At 45.3% G+C, this 20,753-nt stretch overlaps 1 protein-coding gene across 3 annotated transcripts in view; it reads right to left on the bottom strand.

Annotated features, from left to right (window-relative positions):
* LRRC4C (leucine rich repeat containing 4C) overlaps positions 1-20,753 on the bottom strand; it is a 77,027-nt gene that overhangs the window by 36,612 nt on the left and 19,662 nt on the right. For 2 of the 3 annotated variants that reach the window (XM_039538622.1, XM_039538621.1), the window contains exons 1-2: positions 6,480-6,535; positions 1,176-1,294 (exon numbers count right to left, since the gene is read on the bottom strand). The exons of the other annotated variant lie outside the window; for it this stretch is intronic. The gene's annotated coding sequence lies outside the window, so the exon portion shown is untranslated. Of the gene's footprint in view, positions 1-1,175; positions 1,295-6,479; positions 6,536-20,753 lie in introns of those variants that run through there. 3 annotated transcript variants of the gene reach the window in all.

Here is a 20,753-nt window from a genome sequence, read left to right as displayed (position 1 = left end):
TAACAAGAAACCAATGAAGTCTAGGGATGGTTTTAGTAGCTGGGTGACTCTAGCCTGGGGTGCCTATCCATCAAGATTTGTGCAATCTTGTCTCTCGTCTCTCCGTCGCTTGACCTGATTACCAAAGCAAAACATAGTTGGGTGTGATAGGCTCAAGCAAGACAGTCTTCAAGGATGCCATCCCTTAAGTTAGTAGGAAGGATGGTGAGGTAGGCAGGCCTCCAGCAATAGGCACTAGCCAGGATACCGGACAGACAGATACAGGGAAGAGTAGAGTTGTCCAGACTGTATTTATATCAGCTGCAGTAGCAGCACTCCCCTGCCTATCCATCTCTGCCTTCTCTGCTCTACAAAGGTTTTGGAGGAATGTGATATTTCCAGAAGGGCCATATCAGGCAGGGGATAGGGAGGGGGAATGCAAGGAGTAACTGTGAGAATGTGTATGTCAATAGCAAGGTCTTCCCATACCTCTGAGCAGCCACTCACTCTGTCCATATTACAGGGTGGGCTGGTCTCTTGATTTGGTGAAAAAGTTGTAGTCAAATAATTATTTTTTTAAACTAAGATTTGATACAAATATTTGATACAAATATTTTTTATTGTTGGTGCTACACAGTAAAGTAATTGTGTAATTATCTAAGACACTAATTACAGAAGAGACTTTTTACCCAGATGGTCATGTATATATACACTTAAGCATCTATCCTTTCAGAATCCTTAAATGTAGGAGTAAGGCTGCTTTCCAAAGAAACAGGAACAAGAGGGTCCAAATTAGAATGATATCTTAAGTTAGCACAAGAGCCAGGATGCCAGAAAGGATCATTTAAATGAATCAGCTATAACTTCACCCTCTATAATAGAAGTCCAAGAAAATTCCCCCTCTACCTTAGGGTACAGGCTTTAATTATTTGTCTGCCTGTCCTTCACTAAACTCACTGTGATATCATGGTCCCTGTTAATGTTTCATTGAAACCAATTGTCTGTATGATGTGCCTGCCTCCTACATTCAACAGCATTAAAGCAGTACTCTACCTGATCTGGAGATACGCATGTAGTTATGCTGCTCTCTGAGGGTAAAGATCCCACATACTGCTGCAACCCGGCTCTAGGTTTACCTCATCCACTTGCTGAGTGGGTATACTGTAGTCCTGCTAAAAGTGTCAGTGAGTACGCACCTGTAGCTTGTCAGTGGATTCTTTGGTCACCTCTGCTGATTGAAAAGTTGTGCATACTGTAGCCTTGCCCCCTGATCGGTGCAGTTAGTATTCAAGAATGCAGTTCTTTGGTTGTCTTTCTAAATAAAGGCAATAGCTTGCATTTGTGGAACATCTTTCGTCTGAGGACTTCAGAGATGTATATTGAAACTAGGGCACATAAAGCTTAAATGACTTGTCCAAAATCACACAGCAACTCAGTGGCAGAACTGGGAACAGAAGCTAGCTGCCTTGACATGCAGTCCCCTGACAACGCTGCCTTCCACCGAACATGGCCTGCCTCAGAGCTCAGCTTGGCTCCAGCTCTCCCAGGTTGTGTCCCCCTCCTAAACTTCACTCTGAGACTGCACTGCTGCAGGCTTTCATTTGATGGATACACAAGATCACTTGGCTGTGCTGACTGTTTGACAGCAACTAGGAAGAAAACAAAGTTGTACATTACAGGGGGGGAAAAAAAGGAATTTCAATATGGGACAGTTCTCCCTAAATCAGTCATTACACTGGATTACAACCACAATCAGATTTGCCTGAGGTGGCTGAAAAGCAAATTAACCATTAATTTTTGCATAGAGTGCTTTTTTCCTTTTGCAATTATCTATAATATTACCATAAAAGACTCATTAAAAAAGTGATATCCTTTCACTCCTATCCAAGAAGAAATTACCTGCAAAGAGCTTCCCACCAGCATAGAAACTAATCTCCTAAACCCCGCAATTTGGGGGGAATATAAGGCTAAGCTGTTCAATGCTGGGGAAGGCCAGAGACGTAAGATTGACAGAGGCAGACAAGATACCTAATAGCTCAGATACGCTGTGTAGAGACCTTCAAGCACCTCATTGTGCTTTATGGATGGGCTACTCCTAGGGGAATTCTGCGCCACTGCATGCATGCATAATTAATGGGCCAGACATACTTTTAATTTTTTGGTGCAGAAAAAAGCTTCTGCCAGAAAGTTGCTGAAGTTCTGCCTTTTGCCCACCAGAGGGTGATGTGGCAATAGCACAGAGCAGCAGCTCCCGGCCAACTCCGGAAGAAAAAGAGCCTGTAGTGCCTTCTTCACAGCACCTGTTGGGCCAAGTCAGGAGACAGGGGCTATGGGGAGACTGGTGGGGCTGCTGAGGGGGTCACAGATAGGGGCTCATAAGAGCTAGTGTGGGAGGACAGACTTGGGCAGGGCCTGAATGGGAGTGAAGCTGCAGGGCCACAGGGGAGAGGGAGGTGGCTGAGTGGGGGCACAGAGACACATGGGGATGGGGGCAGATGTGCCTGACTGGGAGAGGCTAGAGGTCAGCCAGGGTCTGCATTGTGGAAGCCTCCTAACACTCCCTCCCCACCCCCACAAAAAACTGTTCCATATTTTTCCCACCCATACTCAACATCCCTCCAAGTTCACACTCAGGGTCTTTTCCAGTAATTACTTCCCTCTCCCTCCGAACCTCTATTACTCCCTGACTCTCCCAAGTCTTTGCACTACTTATCAGGGGTGTGGGAGATATGATTCTGTATTGCAATTTAAATGAATTATTATTCAGAGTTCTGTATTACTATGCCTAGTAAGGAATCTATTTGTCAAAAAAACATTTCCTGAATCTTTTTTTGGTGTCTCTATTGTTACAGACATACTTGTTGACAGGTACTTTGACATAAATGTCCAAAAATAAGTGAAACTGGTGTGATTCTATTGTGTTATTTTGACAAATAAATTATGCAGAATTTGAAAATATTGTGCGCAACATTTTTAATTTTTTTGTTGCAGAATTCCCCCAGGAGTAACAGTGACATGGCAGAACTGTGCTAATGACCACATTATGAAACCAATCAAGAGCTTTGCTCAACCTTTTGGTTAATGGTAGTTTAATCAAGACAGACAAAGCAAGTGAAACCCGGTGGAAACTGTACTTCAGAGTAGATAGGATCTTCTAGTACATTCCATGGAATATTTATTTTTGGGGGGATGGGTGGGTGGGTAGCTGGGTTTGAAGAGGATGAGGGCAGTGTAATGGGGTGGCATGTCCCCTCCAGGGTCAGTGGCCTGCAGCCCTGCCTGGCATAGCTGGAAAGAGGAAGGGGAACCAGACTCCCCTCTTCCACTCTTCAGCTTTCTACTGCTCTTTATAGGAGACTGAACTGTCCCAAACCCAGTTAATTCTACTAATGAAATTACACACCCCATCCCAGCTGTGGCAGGAAGAGCTAATTGTAAGAGGCTGGCCAGCTCCAGGCCTTTGACCCTGAAAGGGGAAAAAAAAAAACACCCTAGTACAGACAGCATTCCTTGTGATCGGGGCAGGGGTAAGATTTTACTGACTGCCTCAGGAGTATATTGAGTCAAGCACCATGGTAGGATTTTAAAAAGGCTGGATAATTTCATGACCAATATCATCATGTGTACTTCATCCTGATACAGAAGAGACTTGATCGTAATGGATATAAAAGGGATTCTTTACTGAGGCCGGTGGACATACATAGACTCTGTGGCTCCCTCTCTCTCTATTTAGTTGCCAGACTTAGTGCACACAGCCTGTGCTGCCTGGTATTATCACACAGGGTCTCCTTATGTCCTAGCATGGACTCAGCATTCATCAAAGGGACTTCTGACTACTTGGATCTAGGGGTAATCGTACTTTAATTTCAGGTCATTGGCTCATTGCTAAGGGACTCAGGAAACAAATCTCTGTTCCTCACACATATAGTATAGCACAATTCCCTAGTTACCCAGTATGGTGCCTTCAGCTTTATTTCATGGAAGCAAGCTACTGGACTTAATGGTCCGATGATCTGATCTAATATGGTAAAACCTGTGCTCCTATGCAGCATGCTGCTAGATCTCTTTATGTAACTGCAGCTGCTGCCTTAGTGATCATATTGCGTGTAATGGCATGTCTGCCTTAGGGGATTTATGGGTATGCACTGCAGGCAGTGGTGGGGTGCGGGGAATGGAGGAATGCATCAGCTAGGTTGTGTAGACATTTGAATTGCTGGTAATTCCCCCTGGGCTGCTGCAGGAAAAATGAGAGACCCAGGGAGCTGCTGACAGCCCACACACTGGATGATCAGTTTCTTTCCGAAATGAAGAAAGTAAAACAACATTCAGCAGTGATGAAAAGAAGTAAAAGAGCAGCCCTGAACTATCACTTCTCTCAGTGTTCCACAGATTGGCTTGGTGCCCAATGCAAAATTACATCTGAACTCTCACACGCAGAGCCTGAGCAGCTGAGAGAGAAATGCTGGGGTGGGCAGGGACTCTCAGAGCAGTACTGTTGTTTTCATTTGATCCTAAAAGCTGTTCAGGATCCTGACCCAAGGATACGAGCATTACAAAGAGAAATATTTCTGTGTGTTCTTCTTTGTGAATTTAGTGCTGGTCAAAGGTGCTGGAGTTCCCATGTTGGAGACTGAAATCCTGCTTTGTATCCAAGAGAAGGTACAAGCTACGCAGATTTTCTATCTTCCTCTGAAGCATCTGGTACTGGCCATTTTCAGGGTATGCCTGCACTGCAGTCATGGGGTATGACTGAAGCTCATGTAGACATAGTCAAGCTAGTTTCTAGCTAGCTAGCTTAGTTATCAGAGCAGTGAAGCCTCAGCACTTTGGCCTTCAGTTGGGCTGTACAAGCTTGGACTCTGCACGTCCACTGGTCTGGTGCCTGTAGCTCGAGTAGGTCTATGCAAACTGCCGTCACACCCCATGACTGCAGTGTAGACGTACCCTTAGAGATAGGAGACTAGACTAGACAGACCACTAGTCTTATCAAGTATGACAATTCCTCTCTCTTCCGAGATGGCTCAAAGATAAGAGTACAAACCAATTCCAAGGTAGGGGGAGAGAGGGGCATTTCTCTGTGATAGGGGTCACTATTCCAGTAGGCTCTGAAATGAGATCCTTCCTCAAATATATTCCTTTAAGCCCTCATTGAAATCTCCATTTAACACTCCCTCCCCAAATCCAGTATTTAAAAATCAGTTCCTCCTGTCACTTGCATATCAGACACTGACAAGTTCAGGGGTCTGTGTTTTTACTGCAATAAGAGATACTCCACTGACCTCCTAACGTAGTTCAAGTAGCTGCTCTTTATGCTCCTTTAGGCTCACTGTATGGGGAACCATCAACACCCTGCAGTCACCTCTTGTCAAGAAAAAGGCAATTTTATTTTTGTTTTTTTCCCCATTTTAAATTTAACTTTCTTTTTCATTTGAGCTTTAAAAAGTCTCAGAGAAGTGCCAGCTCTCTGTTGATTGATGATGGAATTTCATTAGGCTAAGACAGCATTTTAGGACTTGTTTTAATCATTTCTAGTGCTACTGCTTTCTGCACGGAAGGAGTCTCTTAAATGTTAGCTATTGCAGAGTGCAGTGGAGACTTCCCTCAGCAGGATATGAAAAAAGATCATGGACTTCACTGACAGTTACTTGTACCTTGCCACGGGGTGGAAGTAGAGAGAGAATAGGGCTCCCTGATGAAATGGTCTGAACTTGCCTATCACAGAAACACTGAGCAGCTGCCTTCACTTACACAGAGATAGACCCAAAGTGGTAATACCACAGTATGAAGTGATGCTGAATCTCTTGGCAAACAGCAGTGATACCAGCCTCTAAGAGCTTAGTCCAAAATAAAAACATGACCTTTATTTCCAAACTCAAATGCACACAAAGCTCATTCCCAGAGCATGCACAAGAACATTAGAGCCCGTTTCTAGCAGCATCATTTCTTGAAAAGAGCAGGAAATATTCAGTAAAACACCAAGGAATTTAAGTAGTAAACAATATGTTCCTTGTTTGCCAATTACTTCAGATCAGCCTCTTGCCAGAAACCAACCATGTCTCTGATTCACTTCAGAGCTCTATTTTTTTTGCCATATCTGTGAGTCTGACTGATTTATCATACCAACAGCCTTACTTGTAATTGCCTGATTAAAAAAAAAAAAAGGTTCAAACTGCCTGATTGTATTACAAACCAATGCCCAGTTATCAAACATCATATCATTAAATTAACCAAGTGGGTTCAACTTGTGCACATACAATTTTAATGTAGTATCACTTGTGTATGCAACTATAGGTGTTACAAAAAAACAATTTACCCTAGATCTGCAAATACAAACCAGTTTTGCATCTTTAAATGTTATTGTTCATGTGCACAAATGACAGTGTGCAAAAGGTGTGTCCAATCACTTGCACACATAAAGATATCTGTGCTGGGGAACTCATTTTGAAAATATGACAGGCCCATAGAAATTAACCTTTTGCCTACATACTGTGGCAAAGTACCTGCTTCTCCTCAGCTGGCTCAGTCCCTTTTTGCCTTGGAGACACAGGCTTGGGCAAAGTAAAAGCCTTCCCAGTCGCGCAGGGTCTGGCTGATCCTCCTCTCAGTCAGCCCCTTGCTGTTTTACTCCCCTTCTGGGGACAGAGTGCAGTCTTCCTTGCTGGAAGAGGGCAGAGCCTTGCTGCACCTATTTGCTGGCTGCTTCTCTCACTCCCCTCCTGTTTCCCTGCCAGGGAGGGTTTAAAAAGGTCACCAGCAATTGGGGCCAGCTGAACCAGATTAGTTCCCTGATAACCCCCGTTCCAGCTGAACCTAATTTCTCACAGCTGTTTCTCCTCAATGGATAGGGAGAAGCCTTTTAATCCCCCTGGGACTAATTCCTACCCCCCCCTTTGTAGCCATTTGGCCTGGGTTTGCCACATATCCCCCCCCCCCGCTCAACACTACGGGGTTGGGCTACTTGGGTCGGAAAGCAGTGCACCCTTGACAGGCCATCTGCATTGCCATGTTGGGTTCCAGACCTATGTCGTACTTTGAAGTGGAAGGGTTGAAGCAACAGAAACCATCTTGTTACTCTCGCATTTTTGTCCTTGTTTTGGTGCATCCACTGCAAAGGGGCATGGTCCGTCACCAGGGTAAACCGCCGCCCAAGTAGATAGTAGCAGAGGCTTTCTATGGCCCACTTTACTGCCAGGCATTCCTTCTCCACTATGGCGTATTTCCGTTCCCTAGGTAGGAGCTTCCTACTGAGGAAGAGGATGGGGTGTTCGTCATCTCCAACCATTTGTGAAAGCACCGCCCCCAGCCCTACTTCAGAGGCATCCGTTTGTAGGATAAACTCCTTCCCCCAGTCCGGAGCTACTAGTACGGGGTCTGTGCAAAGGGCCGTCCTCAGATCGGCAAAAGTGGCTTCCGCTGCAGCAGACCATTTTACTATGTCTGGGCCCCGAGCTTTGGTTAGGTCTGTTAATGGGCATGCCCTGGTGGCGAAGTGGGGAATGAACCGTCTATAGTACCCCACTAGTCCCAGGAATGCTCTGACATGTTTTTTCCGGAGTGGTCGGGGCCACTTCTGTATAGCTTCTAACTTGTTGAGTTGGGGCTTCACCACGCCCCTCCCCACTATATACCCAAGGTACTTGGCCTCAGCTAACCCGATTGAACATTTGGACGGATTTGCAGTCAGTCCTGCCTTCCTCAGGGTGTCCAGGACTGCTTCTACCTTCTCCACGTGCGTCTCCCAGTCGGGGCTATAGATAATGACGTCGTCGAGATAGGCTGCCACGTACTTTCCATGGGGTCGTAACAGTTTGTCCATTAGCCGTTGGAAGGTAGCGGGAGCCCCATGCAACCCAAAGGGGAGAACCGTGTACTGATATAGTCCTTCTGGAGCTGCAAAGGCCGTCTTCTCCTTGTCGGCCTTGGCCAGGGGGATCTGCCAATATCCCTTGGTAAGGTCAAGGGTAGACATAAACCGTGCTTTTCCCAATCGGTCAATCAGCTCATCTATCCTGGGTATAGGGTATGCATCGAATCGGGACACCTCATTCAGCTTGCGGAAGTCATTGCAGAACCTCGTGCTGCCATCCGGCTTAGGCACTAAAACCACGGGACTGGACCATTGACTATGAGATTCTTCGATGACTCCTAAGGCCAGCATCTTCCTGACCTCTCTCCTAATCTCTTCTCTTTTGGCCTCCGGGATCTGGTATGGCTTGATGTTCACCTTCACTCCGGGCTCTGTGAAGATGTGATGGTGAACCTCAGTCGTCCTGCCTGGTTTTTCCGAGAACACGTCCTGATTGCGTTCTATCAGGCTGATCACTTCTGACCGTTGTTCCAGAGTTAACTCCGAGGATATTCCCACCAGGTCGGGCTGGTTGCTTGTAGGGGATGGTGCCCCCAGTGCAACCACCGGAGCTTCCTATCCTGCCACGGTTTCAACAGATTTACATGGTAGATCTGCTCCAGCTTCCGGCGACCTGGCTGTCAGACCTTATAGTCGACTTCTCCTATAGCTTCTATTACCTCATATGGTCCCTGCCACCTGGCCAGGAGCTTGCTCTCTGCTGTGGGTATGAGCACCATCACCCGGTCCCCTACCTGGAACTTCCGGGTCCTCGCTTGACTATTGTAGTACGTCCGTTGTGCTCCTTGGACCTTCTCCATGTGTTCGCACACAAGGGGAGTGACTTGGGCTATTCTGTCTTTCATCTCCAGCACATGTTCCACAGCGTTTCTCCCAGGGTTCGGCTGTTCTTCCGAGTCTTCTTTAGCCAGGTCCAGTATGCCCCTGGGGTGGCGACCATATAACAGCTCGAAGGGGGAGAATCCAGTGGAAGCCTGAGGAACCTCCCGTACAGCAAACAGTACATAAGGCAGCAGGGCGTCCCAGTCTTTCCCGTTACGACTAATCACTTTCCGTAACATGTTTTTCAATGTCCTATTAAAACGTTCAACAAGGCCGTCGGTCTGGGGATAATAGACCGACGTTCTAAGGGTTCATATATGGAGCATGGTACATAGGTCCTTCATCAGTTTAGACACAAAGGGGGTCCCTTGGTCCGTCAGGATCTCCTTAGGTATTCCTACTCTGGAAAAAATTTGGACCAATTCTTTGGCTATGGTCTTGGACATGGTATTCTGTAGGGGTACGGACTTGGGGTACCGGATGGCATAATCTAGCACTACCAGAATGTACTGATGGCCCCAGGCTGACTTCTCCAATGGCCCTACAATGTCCATAGCTATTCGCTCAAATGGAACCTTGATAATTGGCAGAGGTACCAGAGGGGCCCTTAAGTATGGTCGGGACCCATGTATTTGGCATTCCGGACAGGAGGTACAATATCGCCAGACGGCCACATAAATGCCAGGCCAAAAAAACTTCTGTAGGATCCAATCAAGGGTCTTATCTACCCCTAGATGGGCCCCGAACAGATGACTGTGGGCCAGATCCATTACCGCCCTCTGATGCTTTCGGGGGACCAAGAGTTGTTCTATAACTTGCTCTTGGAGCCGGACTACTCTATATAGCAGATCTTTCTTAATCACGTAATATGGCCCGGGGCCCTTAACTCTCCCCTCCACTGGGACCCCATTTACCTCGACTACTTCCTTATGAATATTGTGGTATATGGGATCATTGGCCTGATCCTGACCAAAATTCCCGCGTGCGGTCCCCATTGGACCAAATTCTGGGGGGTCTACCTCCGTCTCCCCTTCGGGGACAGCCCCTGGGGAACCAAGCCCAACGATAGGGTTGTTGATGGCCGACCCAGTCCCGCTGCCAGCCGAGCCCCTTCTTTCCCCGGCCAGCGTAGACTTCTGGTACTGGGTCAGGATCCTCATCCCCCTCCTTTTATCCGCCCTCCGTTCCCTCCGAGTCTTCCTGGGCTTCCCCGGCAGGGAGGACAAATCCTGGCTAAACTCATGGAAGGCTGGGGAAGGGTCATCTATCTGGACCACACCTTGGGTCCCAGGGTCATTATTTTCTTCTACCTGGTCCCTGGGGAGTAGGCCATCAAACCCTGGGAAATCTCGTCCGATAAGGACAGGGTAAGGGAGTTTCGGAACTACTCCCACTGTCAACTTAGTGGGGTTTCCGAGAACTTCTATGCTTACGGGGATGGTTGGATAATAGTTGACATCCCCATGCACAGAGGATATTCCCGAGCGTTTGGCCCGGGATAGTTGGTCCTGCCTGACCAGCTTCCCCAAGACTAATGTGACTGCACTTCCCTAGTCAATTAATGCCGTGATCTCTATACCGTTCATCTTAACGGGTCTAGTGTATCTATGTGGGACCATCGCAACCCCAACCAGACTTATTAGATCACATAGTCCCCCTATATCTCCCAGTTCACATTGCACAGGCTCTCCTAGATTTGGGCATTGGGCAGCAATATGCCCCAATTCACCACAGGCATAGCATCAGTACCCCGCTTGGGGCAGCCCCCTATTTTTCGGGCTGCTGGGATTTATCCCCCGAGTCTTTCTCCCCCAGTCCTCCAGCCCCTCTGGGACTGCCGGCTGCTCTCCCGCCTCCTTCCTCCTCTCCATTGTCCGGCCTGGCATTAGGGCAAACCGGGGCCTCAGCGCAGAGACTGGTCTCCGGTTCTGGTGCCTCCCTTCCTCGGTGGTCCGAGAAAGTTCTTGGGCTGCCAAGTGTCTCTCTACGAGAGCAACTAGTTCATCACAAGAGAAGGGATCATTTTAGCAGACCCACCCTCGTATGTCTGGCGGCAAATCCCTCATGTACCTGTCCAATACCAGGATTTCCACTACCTTCTCCGGCCCATGGGTCTCAGGGCGAAGCCACTTCCGGGCGAGGTGTATCAAGTCAAATAGCTGGGACCTTGGTGCTTTGTGCTTGGTGCTTTCATCCCGGTATTTCCACTCATGGAAGCGGTGGGCCCTTATGGCCGGCATCACGCCTGTCCTCGCCAGGATTTCCGCCTTCAGCTGGGGGTAATCCATAGCTGCATCTGTGGTCAAGTCAAAGTAGGCCTTCTGGGCCTCCCCACACAGGAATGGGGCCAGGAGGCCTGCCCACTGGTCTTGGGGCCAGGACTCCTGCAGTGCCGTCCTCTCGAATGCGAGGAGATATGCCTCTATATCGTCATCTGTAGTCATTTTCTGTAAATAGTTGCTAGCCTGTAGCAGCCGGGTCCCCTGGGCCCCATGCGTCAGCGTGGCCAGGGCTTTCAGCTGGTTCACTACTTCATTCAGGGTGGCTCGATCTTGGGCCGCCTGGTTCATCAGCAGCTGGTTGGTCTCCTTTTGGACACGTACTGCCTCTTGCTGGGCCGCCGCCTGTACCCTGGTAGCCTCTTGCTGGGCCGCAGTGGCCTGTAACAGTGCCTTCACTACGTCCTCCTTTTTTTTGTGATTTACCTTGCCCTGAGGTGGCTTGCCACAGAGCCACACTCGCTATCACATCCCACTCCTGACACCACGTGTGGCAAAGTACCTGCTTCTCCTCAGCTGGCTCAGTCCCTTTTTGCCTTGGAGACACAGGCTTGGGCAAAGTAAAAGCCTTCCCAGTCGCGCAGGGTCTGGCTGATCCTCCTCTCAGTCAGCCCCTTGCTGTTTTACTCCCCTTCTGGGGACAGAGTGCAGTCTTCCTTGCTGGAAGAGGGCAGAGCCTTGCTGCACCTATTTGCTGGCAGCTTCTCTGCTTCTCTCACTCCCCTCCTGTTTCCCTGCCAGGGAGGGTTTAAAAAGGTCACCAGCAATTGGGGCCAGCTGAACCAAATTAGTTCCCTGATAACCCCTGTTCCAGCTGAACCTAATTTCTCACAGCTGTTTCTCCTCAATGGATAGGGAGAAGCCTTTTAATCCCCCTGGGACTAATTCCTACCCCCCCCCTTTGTAGCCATTTGGCCTGGGTTTGCCACAATACACAAATACAAATGGGTTTCCCTCATTAAAAACACTGAGAAGAATGAGGATGGTAGGTCATTAGTTTCCACATTACATTTTGTTTTGTATTAAAGAAGGGGATTTTACAAGATTTAATTGTCAACAGAAACTTAATTTAAACAAACAGTTGTTTTAAACATTTTTAACAATCCCCCATAGTGCAGTGAACCAGGGCAAGCTCCAGGCACCAGCATTCCAAGCTGGTGCTTGTGGTGGCATTCTGCAAGGGGCGGCAGTCCCTGTTGTTTTGCCCCCAAGCCATGTGCCGAATTGCTGCCCTGGGCGGCGGGGGCAGTCCGTGCGCCGTTAGGGCAGCAGGCACGTTTCCGCCGGGAGGGCAATTCGGCAGCAGCTTCTATGTTTAGCTGTCCGGGGAGGCTTCAGCTAAACATAGAAGCTGCTGCCGAATTGCTGCCGCCGCGGAAACACGCCTGCCGCCCTAAGGACACACGGACTACCTCCTCCGCCTGGGGTGGCAATTCGGCGCGCTGCTTGGGGTGGCAGAAACTGTAGAGCCAGCCTTGCAGTGAACCCAAATCACAACATTGTTTTAGTGCATGAGAAATAGGAAGCAAAACTGACTAGTCTTGCCAAGCTGAGTGAAGTGCAGAGTGCAAAGAGCACAAATGCTCAATGGGAATTGTCTGTTTAAAATTCTATCAGCTTTAATAACTTAGGGTATTATTAGCAACACAGTATGCCCGGGCATCTTTCCCAGATTGCTCCAAAACAAAGTCCATACAATGTGCAGAGTGCAGGAATTTTCCTGGAATTTGGCTTTACTATATATCAGAAACTAACAACATACCATAATATAACATATAGTTCAGACTATCTCCCCAGGCTTAGTTGCTCTCAGGTTTCCTTCCTTGGGACTGCTCAGCCCACATACTAGATCCTCTCTCCACAGAGAACTCTTCCTACTTTCCTTATAGCTATGTCAAGGTAATGAGCTATCTGCCTCAGAACACAGTTGCCAACTCATGATTTTATCATGTCTCATTAATTTTTTTTTAATTCTGACAATTCCTGGGTCCAAACCTAAAGAAATTTCCCTTATTCAAAATGACTGCAATTACCCATCATTTTAAATGGGGCTAAAGCCAAACATCCCTCAGCCTTCATAGCCATCACTTCATACAGGTTTTGACTGTAGAAAAGAGACTGCTAGTAAAGATGGCCACTACATTTTGTTATTTTAAATGAGAGTGAAGCAGGTTGCCTTCAAGGAAGATGGACATCTACTGGGTGCTATGGTTAATATTCTGGATAGAAAACTGAGAGTAGACAGCTGTATGTGAGAAGCAGGAGACATCCTGAAGAGGAGCTGTGAAGAGATGCTGAGAAACATGCAAGTAAAATGCAGGAATGCAAGTGAAAATGCAACTGATACAAGAGTGTAAAGGGAAAGGGAGAGAAATATGGAGCGTTGCCTGGGATCAGGAGACTGTGGGAAGCCCGGGTGGGCTCAGGAAGGAGACAGGGTAGCAATAAGGGAGGAGGACAGAGAGGGATAGAATGGCAGCTCTCCCACCAAATGGCTAGGAGAAGGTATAGGGAGGTCCACTCTTAGCAGCCAGTGGAGAAGCCTGCATTTTTGCGTACGCATATCAGATTGAATTTTGACCTCGAAATGCTCACACAAATGTGGGGGCAAATAGTTGGTAAAAGGGTCAAAAGCCATAAGGAAAATGGAAAAAAATAAGCATCCCACTCTCCTCAAATGTGCCTATTTTTAAATCTCATAATTTTGGTGGGGTTGACTCCTGATTTTTGAATGCTTGGCATTGGGAGGAAGAGGGTCAGCAGAACCCTCTTAACCTTTGTTCAGTTGCATCAATACCTGCATCAGTAACTGGGTGGGATATTTCAGGTAAATAATACCAACCTGTTACACAAAGATAAGGAATCTCCTAACAAATAGTAGTTCTTTTTTTCTTTTATCTCAGAAGTGCCTCTATAAATGTTATTACAACAAACTATATTTTTAAATTCAAACACCAAAGGTGGAAGAGAGAGCTCAGGTGGATTTTGATTAGTGCTGATGTTTTCCATTAACAGATAATTTTAAAAAAATCCCCATTGTATAGGAGGTTAGGACCTTGAAAGAGAGATTGAATCAAATTTCTTCAGTGGAACTGTACCTCTCAGCACACCATTCACTACTATCATTTGAGTGAAACATTTAAGTCACAATGGGGTGACAGAAGCAATTTTATTTTTCCATTGCTAAACAGTTCGTATCCTACCAATATCACATAGTAAAGTATGTAGAAAGGTGAAAAGGGGAGGGTTAGTCTTCTTTCAGGAAATAAGCTTCCAAGTAACTTTGATGACATGAAACACAGTGGATGGAAGCGTATTTGACACCAGGATTTTTTGATGAGTATATGTATACAAATCTGACACTATTTGATTCCCAACTTCTATTTGGATTAAGTTTCTGCCTCTTAAATTAATTCAAATAACTCAGATTTCTCTTCTGAGCCCTGTTTTCTTATTTATTTGGCTAACGTTGGGTGCACAATAGGGGATTATTACTCTTTGACAATCTGGTGTTTGATTTAGTAATTGTAGCTATTTGAAAAAAGAAAAAAGCAGGCTGTCTGCCACAGCAACTTCCTTTGTATTCAGTCCAAACCCTTATTAATGTCCCAAGCTGCAGGGTCCAGTGGAAGCACCCTCTGGATTGTCAAGCAGCTGGAAATGGCACTTTAGATGTATAGAAACAGAACAAAATATGAATCTTGAAGAAGGTAGGTATAAATCTGAGTCCTTCAAAATTTGTATTTTCTTCTTCTCTTCACACAGAAACCCTACTGTTCATTTTTCCTATACAGCATATATAAGGGTCCTCCCACTGGACTGTGACCTTCTGAGATCTCACTATCTTAGCAGGATTTGGAGCATAGTTCTTCAATAAGCTCTGCATCAGACTCCCATGCCTAAATGGAGCCTCAACAACTTTAGTGCGGAGTCTACTCATGCAGAACAACTTGCAGGATCGAGCCTTATTCAGTACTGAGGTGTGAGACCTGCAAATAAATGATTTAGAAGGTGACATTCTTCCCTCTGAGTAAACTGAATCAATGCTCAAGTGTGGTGTGAAGGGACAGTGTGTTCGCTAGTGGAGGTATCACCACCGCTCAAACAGAGATGCTGACCATGTGTGGCTGTGAAAAATTCTATGGCATGTTTCCAACTGCAGGGATATTAGCCCTGGTATACTGACCAAATTCCAATCTGACTAATTACCTTTGTTTTCTACTGCAGTTTCAACTGATAGACCCCGGTAAAACCATGTTACTCCACCTTCAGCTTGGATCTCCCTCTCCCACAGTGAATTTACCTACCATATTTTCTCTGTGATCAGAGGGCTTCCTACCTCCCTCCTTGCAGTTTGAGAGCATTCCCACAGAAGCCTGGAGACACTGTTATTCTAGACCAACTTTCAGTGGCAGTAAAGGGAAATATTTGATGATGATCTGTGAGTAGGAAATTCTGGAGCCTGCTAGTTTCATGTTCAGGAAAATAAAATTACACAAGTTTAATACATAATACTTTGCAGATGTGACTGCAAAGGTCCGGCAGTGCAGATAAACAGCAAGAAACATTATGTTTTCCTTTCCTAAGAAAAGTTCAACAGTATTGAAGTTAATGGTGTACCAATTCTGGGGAGAGAGGGTTCCCATCTATGCTGGACTTACATATTGCCAGATAAAATGTGAGAATCACCAGAGGAATAGGATATTCAGAGAGGAATTATCATCTTGTTAAGGCCCTGGACTAGCACTCAGAACATCTCGAATCAGTTCATGGTTCTGCTGTAGACCTTTGGGCATATAACTTAGGCCTTGTTTACCCAGGAAATTGATGGGTATAGCTATTGCAGAATAAACTCCCCAGGTGGCCACTCTATTCCAGGGTAAAAGTAACTTTATCCCAGAATAGTTACTCAGCTCACAAAGAGGAGTAATTATTCCACAATAAAATCACTTTTATTCCAGAATAGAATTCCACACAAGGAGCTATTGAGGAATAGCTTATTCTGCAATAACTATGTTGGTCAATTTCCCTTTCTAACAAAGCCTAAATCTCTGTGCCTCACTTCCTCCTCTATAAAATGGAGATAATATTCCCTTCCACCATCCTTTATCTGTCTTGTGTAGATTTCACACTATTTCTCACCAGTTATTTATACAGTGGCTAGCGCAATGTGGCTCCAGTCTCAGTTGGGGCTTCTAGGTGCTACACTAATACCAATGAATAATAATAAACAGCAACAGCCCACTGGTTTCATTAATCACATTCATTCCCTCTGCCATCAAAGGCTTAGCTGTTCTGCCAATAACACTCTCACCCCTTCTCTCTTTTTTGTATTCATATATAACAACAATAATATAATTTTCTTTATGCCCCCACGTGTCAGACACTGCACCTTGGTCACTGAGGAGCTGCCATGTGATACATTTGCATGCCCCTAGGATTGCCTGTGGTTTCCTGCAATATGCCAGTTCATCACTAGAGCTGTGAGGACCTCACTGTTCACAAGTGTCCATTTGTTTCCATGTGTTTCCTTTGTTTCCATTCCCTGAATGGAGTTTTCCTTGGAGTTGACACTCAACAATTCATTGAGAAACACTGTAATTGCTGAGGTTTTCCTGGTTCTCTGGCAAAATTTTAATTGATCTCACATCCACTCAAACCTAGTTTCAGTTTATTGGGAGGGTTTGGAAGCCTGATTAGATTACTCACTTCCTACTAAAACCCAAACAAGGAGAGTTTTGTATGGTTTCTAGTTTGTTGCAAGTAGGGTGACCAGATAGCAAGTGTGAAAAATTGGGACAGAGAATGGGGCATAATAGGCACCTATATAAGAAAAAAGTCTGAATATCAGAACAGTCCCTATAAAAGTTGGACATCTGGTCATCCTAGTTGCAAGCATTTACAGACAACTTTTTATTCCAGAAGGTTGAAAAAGCTACTGGGGGGAAGCTGTTCTAGATTTGATTTTAACAAATAGGGAGGAACTCATTGAGAATTTGAAAGTGGAAGGCAGCTTGGGTGAAAGTGATCATGAAATCATAGAGTTCACAATTCTAAGGAAGGGAAGAAGGGAGTATAGCAAAATAGAGAATGGATTTCAGGCTGGCGGATTTTGGTAAGCTCAGAGAGCTGATAGGTAAGGTCTCATGGGAATCAAGACTGAGGGGAAAAACAACTGAAGAGAGTTGGCAGTATTCAAAGGGACACTGTTAAGGGCCCAAAAGCAAACTATTCCGCTGGATAGGAAAGATAGAAAATGTGGCAAAAGACCAGCTTGGCTTAATCACAAGATCTTGCATGATCTAAAAAATAAAAAGGAGTCATATAAAAAATGGAAACTAGGACAAATTACAAAGGATGAATATAGGCAAACAACACAGGAATGCAGGGGCAAGATTAGAAAGGCAAAAGCACAAAATGAGCTCAAACTAGCTACAGGAATAAAGGGAAACAAGAAGACTTTTTATCAATACATTAGAAGCAAGAGGAAGACCAAGGACAGGGTAGGCCCACTGCTCAGTGAGGAGGGAGAAACAGTAACAGGAAACTTGGAAATGGCAGAGATGCTGAATGACTTCTTTGTTTCGGTCTTCACCGAGAAGTCTGAAGGAATGCCTAACATAGTGAATGCTAATGGGAAGGGGATAGGTTTAGAAGATAAAATAAAAAAAGAACAAGTTAAAAATCACTTAGAAAAGTTAGATGTCTGCAAGTCACCAGGGCCTGATGAAATACATCCTAAAATACTCAAGGAGCTAACAGAGGAGGTATCAGAGCCTCTAGCTATTATCTTTGGAAAATCATGGGAGACAGGAGAGATTCCAGAAGACTAGAAACAGGCAAATATAGTGCCCATCTATAAAAAGAGAAATAAAAACAACCCAGAAAACTATAGACCAGTTAGTTTAACTTCTGTGCCAGGGAAGATAATAGAGCAAGTAATTAAGGAAATCATCTGCAAACACTTGGAAGGAGCTAAGGTGATAGGGAATAGCCAGCATGGATTTGTAAAGAACAAATCATGTCAAACCAATCTGATAGCTTTCTTTGATAGGATAACGAGTCTTGTGAATAAGGGAGAAGTGGTGGATGTGGTGTACCTAGACTTTAATAAGGCATTTAATATGGTCTCGCATGATATTCTTATCAATAAACTAGGCAAATACAACTTAGATGGGGCTACTATAAGGTGGGTGCATAACTGGCTGGATAACCGTACTCAGAGAGTAGTTATTAACCGTTCCCAATCCTGTTGGAAAGGTATAACAAGTGGGGTTCTGCAGGGGTCTGTTTTGAGACCAGCTCTGTTCAATAGCTTCATCAACGACTTAGATATTGGCATAGAAGTATGCTTATTAAGTTTGCAGATGATACCAAACTGGGAGGGATTGCAATTGCTTTGGAGGATAGGGTCATAATTCAAAATGATCTAGACAAATTGGAGAAATGGTCTGAGGTAAACAGGATGAAGTTTAATAAAGGCAAATGCAAAGTGCTCCACTTAGGAAGGAACAATCAGTTTCACACATACAGAATGGGAAGAGACTGTCTAGGAACAAGTATCAGAGGGGTAGTCGTGTTAGTCTGGATCTGTAAAAGCAGCAAAGAGTCCTGTGGCACCTTATAGACTAACAGATGTTTTGGAGCATGAGCTTTCGTGGGTGAATACCCACTTCGTCAGATGCATGTAGTGGAAATTTCCAGGGGCAGGTATATATATGCAAGCAAGAAGCAGGCTAGAGATAACGAGGTTAGTTCAATCAGGGAAGATGAGGCCCTCTTCTAGCAGTTGAGGTGTGAACACCAAGGGAGGAGAAACTGGTTTTGTAGTTGGCAAGCCATTCACAGTCTTTGATTAACCCTGAGCTGATGGTGTCAAATTTGCAGATGAACTGAAGCTCAGCAGTTTCTCTTTGAAGTCTGGTCCTGAAGTTTTTTGCTGTAGGATGGCCACCTTAAGATCTGCTATTGTGTGGCCAGGGAGGTTGAAGTGTTCTCCTACAGGTTTTTGTATATTGCCATTCCTAATATCTGATTTGTGTCCATTTATCCTTTTCCGTAGAGACTGTTCAGTTTGGCCGATGTACATAGCAGAGGGGCATTGCTGGCATATGATGGCGTATATTACATTGGTGGACGTGCAAGTGAATGAACCGGTGATGGTGTGGCTGATCTGGTTAGGTCCTGTGATGGTGTCGCTGGTGCAGATATGTGGGCAGAGTTGGCATCGAGGTTTGTTGCATGGATTGGTTCCTGAGTTAGAGTTACTATGGTGCGGTGTGCAGTTACTGGTGAGAATATGCTTCAGGTTGGCAGGTTGTCTGTGGGCGAGGACTGGCCTGCCACTCAAGGCTTGTGAAAGTGTGGGATCATTGTCCAGGATGGGTTGCAGATCCCTGATGATGCGTTGGAGGGGTTTTAGCTGGGGACTGTATGTGATGGCCAGTGGAGTCCTGTTGGTTTCTTTCTTCTTTCTTGCAGTAGGAGGCTTCTGGGTACATGTCTGGCTCTGTTGATCTGTTCCTTATAGGAACAAGTACGGCAGAAAGGGATCTAGGGGTTATAGTGGACCACAAGCTAAATATGAGTCAACAGTGTGATGCTGTTGCAAAAAAAGCAAACATGATTCTGGGATGCATTAACAGATGTATTGTGAGCAAGACACGAGAAGTCATTCTTCCGCTCTACTCTGCGCTGGTTAGGCCTCAACTGGAGTATTGTGTCCAGTTCTGGGCACTGCATTTCAAGAAAGATGTGGAGAAATTGGAGTACAGAGATGAGCAACAAGAATGATTAAAGGTCTAGAGAACATGACCTGTGAAGGAAGGCTGAAAGAATTGGGTTTGTTTAGTTTGGAAAAGAGAAGACTGAGAGGGGACATGATAGCAGTTTTCAGGTATCTAAAAGGGTGTCATAAGAAGGAGGGAGAAAACTTGTTCATCTGAGCCTCTAAGGATAGAACAAGAAGCAATGGGCTTAAATTGCAGCAAGGGAGGTTTAGGTTGGACATTAGGAAAAAGTTCCTAACTGTCAGGGTGGTTAAACATTGGAATAAACTGCCTAGGGAGGTTGTGGAATCTCCATCTCTGGAGATATTTAAGAGTAGGTTAAATAAATGTCTATCAGGGATGGTCTAGACAGTATTTGGTCCTGCCATGAGGGCAGGGGACTGGACTCAATGACCTCTCAAGGTCCCTTCCAGCCCTAGAATCTATGAATCTATATCCAGCATACCTCCCCACTATATCCCTATACTTTCTCCACTAGGAAATAGGGCTGGCATTCTCAAAGATGCTTAAGTGCTGAGTGACACAACCAAATTTATGTCACATTGGCCAAATAACATTCTGATGATAGTGACTTTTTAGATTTTCAAAAGCACTCAGCATTGACCTAACTTGGCTCCCATTAAAATCAATGGAAATAGGAGCAGATCTAGGTGAATGGTAAGTATTGCTGAAATTTTCATCCATAATCATAATTGACCTAGATGAGATCCAAACTAATGATGAAAGACGTGAAAAGAACTCCCATTACCCATACATTGAACTTTTGGCCTTTCAGTCTTGTTTGGTAATCTCTACATTTTAGAGTTAAAATATTTTTATTTCCATTCTGCATAGTCAGGTAAAGCTTTTTTCTATGTGCTAATGGTTTAATTATATTGTTTCCCCTTCTTTTCTTTAGGAGTTGTCACTGTGATTAAAATCCTTGCTCAAAGCAGATCTAAGCAAGAAGGTGACTTTAGGGTTCATTTTCTAATTGATCAGACAAACTGCTAATTAAATGCATCTGTGCCTAATCAA

This window comes from Mauremys reevesii, linkage group 4 (assembly GCF_016161935.1).
Source record: "Mauremys reevesii isolate NIE-2019 linkage group 4, ASM1616193v1, whole genome shotgun sequence".
Classification (NCBI taxonomy): Eukaryota; Metazoa; Chordata; order Testudines; family Geoemydidae; genus Mauremys; species Mauremys reevesii.
The sequence above is the reverse complement of the archived record's forward strand: the minus strand, read 5'-3'. Positions and strand labels throughout refer to the sequence as shown.